The following is a 12130-nucleotide window of genomic DNA, read 5'->3' on the forward strand; positions in this document are numbered from 1 at the left end:
ATATGCAGTTACCAAGTCACCATTAACAAATAAAGTGAGCAGAGCTTCAATCTACTCATCAGAATTCATGAAAGCCTATTTTCTTTTTCTTTTTCTTTTATATTTTTATTTATTTCTAGGAGAGAGAGAGAGACAGCGTGAGCAGGGGAGGGTCAGAGAGAGAGGGTGTCACAGACTCTGAAATAGGCTCCAGGCTCTGAGCTGGCAGTCAGTACAGAGCCCGACGCGGGGCTCGAACCTACGAACCGCGAGATCATGACCTAAGCGAAAGTCGGAAGCTTAACCAACTAAGCCACCCAGGCGCCCCAAATGGTTTGTGTTCTTAAGAAGGTGGCTGTCTGATGAAGCTTTCATTTCCCCTTATCCGAGATGATTCCTGAATGTGAAGGTTCATATTCTTTAATTATTAACAATCTGAAAAATATTTCATTTGTTTCATGGCTCACCATCATTAAGGTCACACAAATTTANACAGAGCCTGACGCGGGGCTCGAACCCATGAACCGTGAGATCATGACCTAAGCGAAAGTCGGACGCTTAACCGACTAAGCCACCCAGGCGCCCCATGAAAGCCTATTTTCAAGGCAGTTCAAATAGAGGTGAGGCAGCCGAGGTTGGTGAGGCGGCCAGGAACACGGAGTTTTGAGTTTGCCCCTGACTCAGTGCGTGACCTTCGGCAAACCACTCAACTTCTCACTATCTCAGCTTCCTTGGCAATAAAATGGGGATAACAGACTTTAGCCACCTCATAGGAGTGTGACAAAGAGTAATAAATGTCTGCAAAAGGCTTTCAAGATAAGTGCTCCTGAAAACTGGGGGTGGAGGGTGGGGAGAAGTTCTCTTTCAAGAGTTTAGGGAAAAGAGATTCTCAAAATTAAAAGAGGACACAGTTTGCAGCTTCTAAGAGTCAAGAGCTTTGCAAAGTACAAAGGATTACCTATGGATTGTACAGAACCCACAGATTGCTAAAGGTACCTGTAAATTACCAGTAGAATTCTGTAACTGTATTCTCTAAATTAAGATCAGGAGACAAATTATTTTGGCTTAATGGTGGGAGAGAATATTGAAAATCAGACACCACCACCCTAGACAAAGTGGCCACATATGGCTGCTATATCTGTACTCCGAAGCTTAGAATATTCCACTCAGTTCTCCTGTGTATTATTCAGTTACAAAGTCGCAGAGGGAAACACATCCCTTTCTCCACTTCCTTTTCTCTTCAGACTTTATTATTTATTTACTTCTTTATTTACTTTTTAATGTTTGCTTATTTTTGACAGAGAGATAAAGAGAGGGTGAGCAGGGCAGGGGCAGAGAGAGGAAGACAGCATCCCAAGCAGGGTCTGTGCCGTCAGCACAGAGCTGGATATGGGGCTCGATCCCATGAACCATGGAGATCATGACCTGAGCTGAAACCAAGAGTCAAATGCTTAACCAACTGAGTCACCCAGGCGCCCCCTGACCTTTTTTTAAAAAGTTTATTTATTTATTATTAAAAGAGTGTGAGAGAGAGAGAGACAAAGAGAGCGAGCGAGCACAAGACGGGGAGGGGCAGAGAGAGGGGGAGACTCAGAATCCAAAGCAGGGTCCAGGCTCTGAGCTGTCAGCACTGAGCCCCACACAGGGCTCGAAAGGGGCTGGAAAGGAGCTGGAAAGGGGCTCAAAAGAGTCTCCAACTCACCAACCATGAGATCATGACCTGAGCTTAAGTCGGATGCTTAACTGACTGAGCCACCCAGGCTCAGACTTCTCTTCAGACTTTCACAATCCCTCCTTGAGAGGAACAGTGGCAGTAGCATCTACCCTGTCGGAAAGGCTGCTTCATAGCTAACAGTCTGTCATTGACCCTTAGAGGCCAAGGGAGATACTAACTTTTCTAAAGAAAGCTGAAGAGTCAGCCCTGAGATATGCCATACAGCTCTGGGAGCAGACCACTTGGCATAGAAGACATGCTCCGCACTGCTCTGGAAATTCTGGATGGTGAGATATTTCTCAGGATCCTTGCCTTCCCCTATCCCCAAACCTTCTTCCCTCCCTCCCTTCCTTCCTCTTTCTTGCTCTCTCTCTCTCTCTCTCTCCCTTTCTTTCTTAAAGAAACCTTTTACTTTATAGTTGTCTAAACTGGAGAAACAAACCAAAATACTTCAATTTGCAATTTGCTGTCTTTCTGGGAGGACAATAGCTCACAACCACAAAGCCCTGACTTTGACCCTAGCACTCTGTGGCTACTGATGACTCATCCTGATAATTATCAGATTGAATCTTCTCTACTGGTTTGATAATAACAGTGAGCGGAGAAAGACCTTCAATCGAATGTTCATGCCTAATCATTGGTCTCCTGGTAGACTCTTGGTTCTCTGAATTTTCCTGGTATGTATAAGACTATTGATTGCTGTTGATGCAGTCCTTGGGTGCTGCTTGGTGAACACCATAGGTATGCTGTTTTCGGGCCTTTGGAGAATGCTGCCTCAGTAAAGAAGGGGGCAACAAGAAGTACCAGCTGGAGGCGGCTGGAATAGGAGAAAGTGCCCTCTGATGGAATCTTGATTTTATGTGACTTTTCTTTCTAACAGGGTGGCTGAATAGGAAAGTTTAGCTGGAATGTAACGGCTGTGAGTCTACCTTTCCTATTGTTTGGAGCTCTCATCCACTGTTGCTCCCTGCCATTTATAACTTTCATCACTTTTTCCTCAAGGTAAAGAAAACGTACCTCTCTGACTCAGCAGCATGCCAAGGCCATTTGAGTCTTCCCAATGTTCCATAGGAAGTGTTGATTTGAATTCACCTGCTTAAACAATTAGTCTCTAAGATGGCAGCTTGCGACTTCCTTAAAGTAATGGTGTGGGTTTGGAGGGGAAATAAGCTTGTTGGTAATTGTTTTAATTTTTCAGCTCATATTTATTCATCTGGTTGCATGTGGTCTTTCAAGCCTGATACTCTGCTGAATTACTCTCTATGTTAAAGTAAAATGGGAAGAAGACCAAATTTCTGTTCAGTGGAAATATGCATTTTCTGACACTGAATCACTTGCACATCCCTAGTAAAAATCACATATGGATGACCCACAATTCCACTCAGCAATGTATAAGTTATATGCATTTATATATATATAGCCTCTAAGTGATATATGTGTGTATATGTGCATCAAAGAAGTACATTATTCACAGCAGCATTGGTCTTACTAGTCAAAAATTAGAGACAAATGTCCATCAACTGTAGGGTGGGTAAATAAACTGTGGCATGCTTATACAGTGGAATGTTACATAGCAGGGAGAAAGAATGATCTCCTGGTATACACAGCATAGAATTTCACAAAGAAAATGCTGAGCAAAAGAAGTCAGACACAAAAGGATGCATACTTATGAATCCGTTTACATGAAGTCCATAAAACAGTAAAATTAGTCTACATCTTGTATTCTCATAGAACTCTGAATGGTGGGGTTCTTTGTGGTAGGGGATATAGTTCCTAAAGGGAACTCCTGGAGTCTGGTGACGGCCACACACGTACTGAGCAGTACAATAATGCTTGGTAAACTTTTATGTATGTATGGTATACTATAATAATGATTTAATTAGAAACACGCGGAGTCATTATTATCAGTTTTGGTTTCGTATTATTTCACTTTTCATCAGAATGAAATTCAGATTCATCAGAATGTTGTGCAAATGTTCTTAAGCTGCAAATAACAGGAGACCCAACTCAAAATGGTTTAAACCGGGGGCTGGCAAATGTTTCCAGTAAAGGAACAAATAGTAAAGATTGTAGGTTTTGGGGACCAGGTGGTATGAGTACTCAGCTTTGTGCTGTAGCAGGAAAGCAGCTATAGACAATACACGAAGAAAGGTGAACGGCTGTGTTCTAATAAAAGTCACGTGAACTTGGGGCTGTGTTAGAATTCTGCCTTCTACCAACTCTAATCTGAGACATTAAATCAGAGAATAGCGCAGTAGAAAATTTCACATTTGGAAAAAATAGGCTTTATTTGGCATTCTCCTTGCCACAAAAACACCCAACAAAAACAAAGATAACATGAAAGTCCCAAAAGATGCTATCCACTGTAGCAAGACTGTCAAAATACCAAATTAAATACCAAAGAAAATACTGAACTATTTACATTAAAAAACAATCAAAGTGACAAGGTTTTTAAAAAATTTTTAATTGTTATTTATCTATTTCTAGACTAAGTAATGCATTCACAGTATTCACATTTCCAAAGATAAAAGGATGTGCAGAGAAAAAGCTCCTTCTAGTTGTTTCTTTTCTGGAGATAACTAATGACTACAGCTTCTGGTTTACTTTTTACTTTGCAATAGGCCATGGAAACCATTTCACAGCAGTTCATAGAGCTTCCTTGTCCTTTTTAACAGCTTCATAATGTTCCATTGTAGAGATGTAGACCAGTTTAAAAAATTTCCTGTTGGTAAGCATTTAGATTGTTCCTAATCTTTCTTTTAGAAAGTTCCTAATCTTTTGCTATACAGAAAACTATGTATTATATAACTTAGTACCATATTATTTGACACATGTTCAAGCACACATATAGGATAAATCACTGAAGTGACATTGCTGCACTAAAATATAGGTCCACTTATGATTTTGATATCTATTGCCAAATTGTCCATGATGGTATTGTACCAATTTAAACTTTCAGCAGTAAAATTTTAGTGCCTGTTTGCCATGCTTGTCTCAAAAGTGAATTTTACTTGGTCTTACCCAATCTGACAGGTGAAAATGATACCTTGTTAAAGTGACCTGGAACTTTCTTCTGTTTATTTCTTTTTTTACAGTCTTTTTTAACTGAAATGTTGATCTTTTTTCTTATTAATTTGTAGGAATCCTTTATCTATTATATGAATTGCAATTTTTTTTAGTTTTTTTTTTTTTTTGTCTTTCAACTTTGCCAATGTTTTGTTTTTTTTTTGCCATATGGAAGTGTTTGGTTTCATGTGTATTTCAATTTTTTTTAATGGATTCTGGCTTTTATTCTGTACTTCAAAGGGCCTGCCCTATTCCAAGATTACATAGAAAAAATTACTGAATAATTTATTCTGCCATACTCAGAATTTTCTTTCCCTTTCTTTATTTCTAAAAATGTTAGTCCATTTGGAATTTATCATGATGAAAGATGCAATGTTTGAATCCAACTTTAATATTCTGCGCCCCCCTCCGCCCCAGAAGCTACTCAATTGCTTGAATCCCATGTATTGAATGATATCATTTTGTCATATATTAAATTTCTTTTTGTATTTGAGTCTATTTCTATTCCACCGAGCCACTGTCTATGCATGTAACATGCCCTTTAAATTATTGCAGCTTTACATTTTAACACTTAATGCAGCTAGGTTAACTCTTGTTTTCTTGGGGGGTGGATTTTCCTGCATACTTTGGCATGTTTGTTTTTTCATATTAATGTTATAATCAGTGTTAATCATTTTCTGAAAACTTTTTAACATTGATATATATTTATATTTAGAGATAATTTAGGGAGAATTGAAATCTTTATAAAGTCAAATTTAAAAATTAAAAAAAATTTTTTTTAAATATTTTTTTATTTATTTCTAGGCGAGAGAGAGAGAGACAGCGTGAGCAAGGGAGGGTCAGAGAGAGAGAGGGAGACACAGACTCTGAAATAGGCTCCAGGCTCTGAGCTGGCAGTCAGCACAGAGCCCGACGTGCGGCTCGAACCCACGAACCGCGAGATCATGACCTAAGCGAAAGTCGGACGCTTAACCGACTAAGCCACCCAGGTGCCCCAAAATTTAAAAAAAATTTTTTTAAATGTTTATTCATTTTTGAGAGAGAGACAGAGAATACAAGCAGGGGAGGGACAGAGAGAGAGGGAGACACAGAATCCAAAGCAGGCTCCAGGTTCTGAGCTGTCAGCACAGAGCCCAATGCGGGGCTCGAACTCACAAACTATGAGATCACGACCTGAGCCAAAGTCAGACGCTTAACCGACTGAGCCACCCAGGCACTCCTATAAAGTCTTTTTTATATAAAAACATAAATACTCTTTGATTTGTTCAAGTGTTGTTTTTGACCCTCAGTAACTTCAAAACTGTTCTTCCTGCAGCTCTTCACTTCTCAAATTCCTTCATGCAGCTCTTCATTTCTCAAATTCCTGGGAATTTAATCTTTTTGTTGCTAATACAAATGGAATCCTTTCTTCCATTTTATTTTCTAAATGATTGGTGTTTCAAGGACTTTTAAAAACCAAAGAAAAAAAATTTATATTTAGCTAAATACATGGAGTCTTCTAAGCCGTAATAAGTAACCATAGCCGTTATAATTTAATTCTGTTCAAAATAGTGAAAAGGAGGGAAAAACCCATTCCCAAATTCATACACATAGAAAGATATTAAGAATAAATTAAAATCTTTTAAAGTTGTTTCTCGATTCACGTTTTAATCTTAAAATAGAATCCATATAATTTTCTCATTCTCACACATCACTCACTGTTCATCTTCTGCCTGGTTGGGTACACGTGTTGTTTTTACTCATTGCTTCTCACGGTGCTCTGCTAATTGCCTGACTCTCCCCAGGGGGAGGCTGGCAGCTCAGCTATTCTCTTCTTTCTCACCTAGATCTTAAGGGACAAACTCTGCTGGGGACTGGAGCTTACAGCTCATGATGCCTCCCCCCTGCCTCACCTGCCAGCTCCCCTCAACAATAGCCTGGGAAAGCAATATGTAATCAGGAAATCCCAGCTCTACCGAGAACTGAGAACATTCCCAAGGTCAGCTGGAAAGAAGAGGGCAGTTCTCACAGAGGACTTCCAGATTTGTAACCTCGGAGGGTACAGGATGGACAACTAAGTTATTCCAGGAGGGGAGCCTGGAGCTGGAAAGACTGGGCTGTGTAGCTGTACTTTTTCCTTTTGTGGGTGGCCCCAGTAGAGTCTTGGTTCTCATCTTTAGAACTGAGCTAGGTGGTTCTCTGACTTTGGAAGAACTACTGATTGGGCTAGAAGAGGAAAGAATAGGGTGACTTCTCACCCCTCCTTTCAAGCAGGGAGAAGACTGGAGGCCATAATCTCTTCCTGGAAACCAACCAGCCTTTCTACAGGCAAAAACTCTACTGATCCCATTGCTTGGGTTAATCTGTAGCCTCTATATTTCCTAGAAGACAGTCAAGAGGCCCTTTGCATAATAACAGTAATAAGAAGTAGAAAGTCTACTGTATTTGGAGTGCCATGCCCTATCTCTGTCCCAAAGGTGGGTTCCATTATTTTAATCCTCACAATGGCCCTAGAAGTCAAATGTTACTATATTTCTAATTCACAAATGCGGACAGTTAGGTTGAGGGAAGTTTTATAACATTCCAGAAGACAGAGTTGGAATTTGAAATCAAGTACCTGATTTTAATGATCGTGCTTTTTACCATCACACTTTTGTCTTCTCAAAATGAATGGCAAATCTCAATATTTTGAAATAAGAATGAACAAAGAGGTTAACATTTTTCTTTACATTAAGTATTTCTTCCTATAATTTTACATATTAATATATTCATTCTAAAAATGTAGGTTTTCTTAATACTGACAGAGTTCATGTCTATGAGGGATGTTGTAAAGTCCATTCACAAGCATATAATATTTTTGCTTTTAATGATAGATATACTCAGATAGACATTGAAGTATAAGTAACCGATCAGCCAGCATGTTTATTCTACAATGTTCCAAAGACTATTCTACTTGTGACTATAATTCTGTACTCATGGTTTGTAACATTCTTCCAGAGATGTCAGATGTGTGTATATGCCTGTGTGTGAGTGAGTGTGTGTGCGTGTTTATGAATAATGTGATTTCCTTGTGGGTGTGAATTTCATCCTCTCTGTGATTCCTGTGCCCTAACCATATTGCTAGGCAACACAAAGCAACACACATCCCACATTCTCCTAATTCCGTTTAATGTTTTAACCAATGGACCTCTGTTTTTATATGCAAGCAGAATCACACCAGTGTGTTTAGGATCTGGATTTTTAAATAATCAGGTGTCCACTCTGACCAAACCAAATGACCGTAACTATCAGAAAGTGGCAGAAAAGAGGAAGAGCTGGCATAAGGCAAATATACATATTTAAGAGTTCAGCGATAATTCATTAGTAAAATTGAAAGTGATCCTTGCAGGAGATATCAAGGAGAGAAAGAGAATGCTGGCTTCCTTCCAAAGTGCACCTAGGACAAAAGGGGAATTGTATATGGAATACACTTTCTGATATTGGTGATGTTGCACATATGTAATTTGCTAGATGAAAATCGGGTGCACACTTCTTTGTCAACAGAGAGACCAATATTTTCAGGTCAGGCTCCAGGTTCACAAGCTGAAGTCCTCCTGCCCTCTGTTCCCAGGGAAAGGACAGAGGGAGGCTTCAGTAGGCATGAAGAATACTGGAACCGGCCTACCATGGACAAAGACAGATCTCCATCACGCAAAAAAGATCCCTTGCTGTTCCCCCATCCATTCAAGCCAAACCTCAGAGAACCACAGGAAGAACTTTCAAGTCTTCATACTGCTGATCAGCATGACTTAAGAAGTAGCACTGCACAAGTCAGAAAGGCCTATGCTGGCACTCTGAAACTGACACTGTATCTGTAATAGTAAATATCATATTATAACACCTTAGTTGCAGGCTTAGAAAAAGAACAGCAAAATTTTTGCCAGTTGGGAGATGAAAATTACACAGAAATGAGACCACTGGTAAGAACAACACATATGGGAAAGTATGATTGTGTTGGTTACCTAAGGCTATATAACAATTCCCCCCAAACTTAATAAAACAATAAGAAATGTTTATTAGTTCACATAGTTTCAGTGGGTGTAGAACTGAAGAGTGCCTCAGCCTGTTGATTTTTCTCATGATGTCTTATGAGTTCACAGTTAAGATGACAGCCAGTGCTGCAGCCATTTGAAGGTTTGACTGGGGCTGGAAAATCCACTTTCAAGATAGTTTATTCATATAATTGGTAGGTCAGCACTGGCTTTTGGGAAGAGGATTTACTTGCTCACCATTTGGCTTCCTACATGTCCTCAAAACATAGTATCTAGCTTCTGCAGAGTGGACAATCCAAGGGAGAACCACATAGAAGCCACAGTGTCTTTTATAACATAGCCTTGGAAGTCATAGTCCATCAACTCCACAATATCCTATTGGCTATATAGGTCATCCCTGTTCAGTGCAGCGGTGGACCGCAAAAGGGTGTAAACACTAGGAAGTGGGGATCACTGGGGACTATCCTGGACGCTGGCCACCAAATGATAGAGTTGTTTCTGTGCATACAAGATTGAGAGGAGATTCCTGTATTGGTCAAGTGATTGGTCGCACTGTGTCAGCGGTCTCAATATAAGCTGCTGGCAGTGTCTCTATCAGAATCACCTGAGGCACTTTACATACTACTAGTCTCCCTGGTCTCGTCCCTAAATAGCCTGATTCAATCAGGGATGCTGCCCAGACTTGAGAATTACTGGGTTACCTGGTCTCCAAGGTCATGTCTAACCTTAACCTTTTCCCTAAACTCTAGATTATAGGTGTTACCTAGGGAGTTTGTTTAAAATACAGATTTCCAGGTCCTACCTTCAGCTGTATGAATCAGAACCTCTAGGGAGGCCCCTAAAAATCTGTATTTCTGCTTAATTTTTAAAAATTTTGACCAAGTCATTCAATATGATTGGAAATTCTATTTTTTAAAAATGTTTATTTATTTTTGAGAGAGAGAGACATAGACAGAGTGCAAGCAGGGGAGGGGCAGAGAGAGAGAGGGAGACACGGAATCCAAAGCAGGCTTCAGGCTCTGAGCTGTCAGCACAGAACCTAATGCCTGGCTCGAACCCATGGGCTGTGAGATCATGACGAGTGCCGAAGTCTGATGTTTAACTGACTGAGCCACCCAGGCGCCCCTGGAAATTCTAAAGAATGTAAAAGAATGTCATTAAAACGTGTCTTTCCCAATCTTATCCTCCCCAAATCCCAATTCACCTTTTTAGAAAAAGTGATCAGTGTTGCTGTGTGTGTGTGTGTGTGTGTGTATTCTCCCAACATAAATATAGAAAACATATGTATGTGTATATATGTATGTGTGTATACATATATATGTATATATACACACACACATGTAAATGTGTATTTAAATTTTTTTAATGTTTTGTTTATTTTTGTGTGAAAGAGAGACAGAGTACTAGTAAGGGAGGGGCAGAGGGAAAGGAAGACACAGAATCCGTGAAACAGGCTCCAGGCTCTGATCTGTCAGAACAGAGCCCGATGTGGGGTTTGAACTCATGAACCACAAGATCATGACCTGAGCTGAAGGTGGAAGCTTAACTGACTGAGCCCAACCCAGGCGCCCCTAAATGTGTACATTTTTAATTTTTTAAAAAGGCAAATCAAAAACCAAAAGCATATATGGTGAAAACCAAGTCCATTCCTGGTCCTAATCACCAGCTCTCCCCTTCAAATTCAAACGCTTTTACCAGTTTTCTTATATGTTTCTTTCTCTTTCAGAGTCAGGTCTCTGTCATTTTAATAAGTGACTCAGGTCATTCTTATAATCTGATGTGTTTGGGACATCCTAAATCTATCATAATAACATGAAGTAGCTAGAAAACTTAACTTGGCTATTCATGAGTTGTATAAAATGCATTTAGTTGGATTCTATCCTGGATATTGTACTTAGACTCGTTCATTAAACTGTTATTTACAAAGGCCTATGATGTGTGTGGCTCAGTCAGTGATGAACAATGAACCCAGCTCACAGAAGCTCACAGTCTAATAGAGGAAACAGCCACTTTCAGCCCAAGTGCTGTGAGAAAATTGGGCACAGGGTGCCACAGCAGCTCACTGGCACTAGTGGTGAGTGAACAGGCTCTTGAAGGAAGGGGTTTGCACAGTGGGGTACAAAGGGTGATAATGTAGTACTAATTGGACAAATGAGGAAACAATGTATTCTTGGCAAAAAGAAAGGAAAAATGCAAGGGGTACCAAGTTTCAATCTAGCACACTGTTCTCAGGCAACCTTCAAGTAAAGCATCTTGGTGTTTATGTGTAGGAGAGGCTTGAGACGAAACAAGGGAGATAAACTGAGGTCAAAATAAGAGTACAGGACATATGACGGCTCTGAAAGTCAAGTGTTAAATTTGGGAATGATATAATCAGTGCAAAAAGATGGATTTTAGGGGTGCCTGGCTGGCTCGGCAGTAGACCATACGACTCTTGATCACAGGGTCGTGGGTTCAAGCCCCACATTGGGCGTAGAACTTACTTTAAAAAAGATATTAAAAAACTAATATGGATGCAAAAAAAAATGGATTGGAAATGGTGAGAGTAGAGGTAGGGAGATAATTTAGGAGGTTGTTGTCAGAGAAGATAGATAGGTATGGCCTGAGTTAGATGGCCATTGTAGAGATGGAAAAAATGAAAAATATTTTGAAGTTATTTGAAAGGTAGATTCAGCAGGACTTTGTGATCGATTGACAGGGGACAGAACTGGGTCACTACCAAATTTGTAGTATGTTTTGCACTTTTGAGGGGAACACAGGTGGGAAAGCACTTTGGGAGAAGACATTTGGGAGAATGAAGGATGAGTTTGACATTTTGAGTTTGAGGAAGAGAGCGCGAACAACTAAATGAAAATCTAGTGTCTGGCTGAGAAATAAGGTTGGTGGTGGTCCAGTGGCAGAACGGGCATCTCCTAATTTATCTTTAAGCCTTGAACTTCACCTCTACTTCTGCTTTTGTCCTGCCCCCCACCCTCTCCCGTCCCTTCTAAAGCAAGCTGGTAGTACGGATGGTAGACGGATGGTCCTGCATCATAAGCTACTGCCTTCACAAAATTCAGTAGCCGGCCAACGGTGTATTCGTTCTGCAAAAAGATAAGACTCTTCAGTCAATTTTAAATGATAACCTGCCGGCTCTATGTTTACCAGAATAGTGTACAAAGTGGACTCTGAATCTTTTTTAGTTTTTAGATTACTCTGGTGCTGATGCTACTACCTCTTCAGTATTACACCAGCCACCGATTGCACTGTGGGTATATTTGAAACAAGGTAAGCCTGCAGCCAATTTTCTTTGCCTCTTGGAGTGATTAACTTTTGTTGCCAGAATTAATAGAGCTTACTAATTCGATGTTTGAAAATGCTC

This window comes from Hyaena hyaena, unplaced genomic scaffold (assembly GCF_003009895.1).
Source record: "Hyaena hyaena isolate Hyena2069 unplaced genomic scaffold, ASM300989v1 scaffold_172, whole genome shotgun sequence".
Taxonomy (NCBI): Eukaryota; Metazoa; Chordata; class Mammalia; order Carnivora; family Hyaenidae; genus Hyaena; species Hyaena hyaena.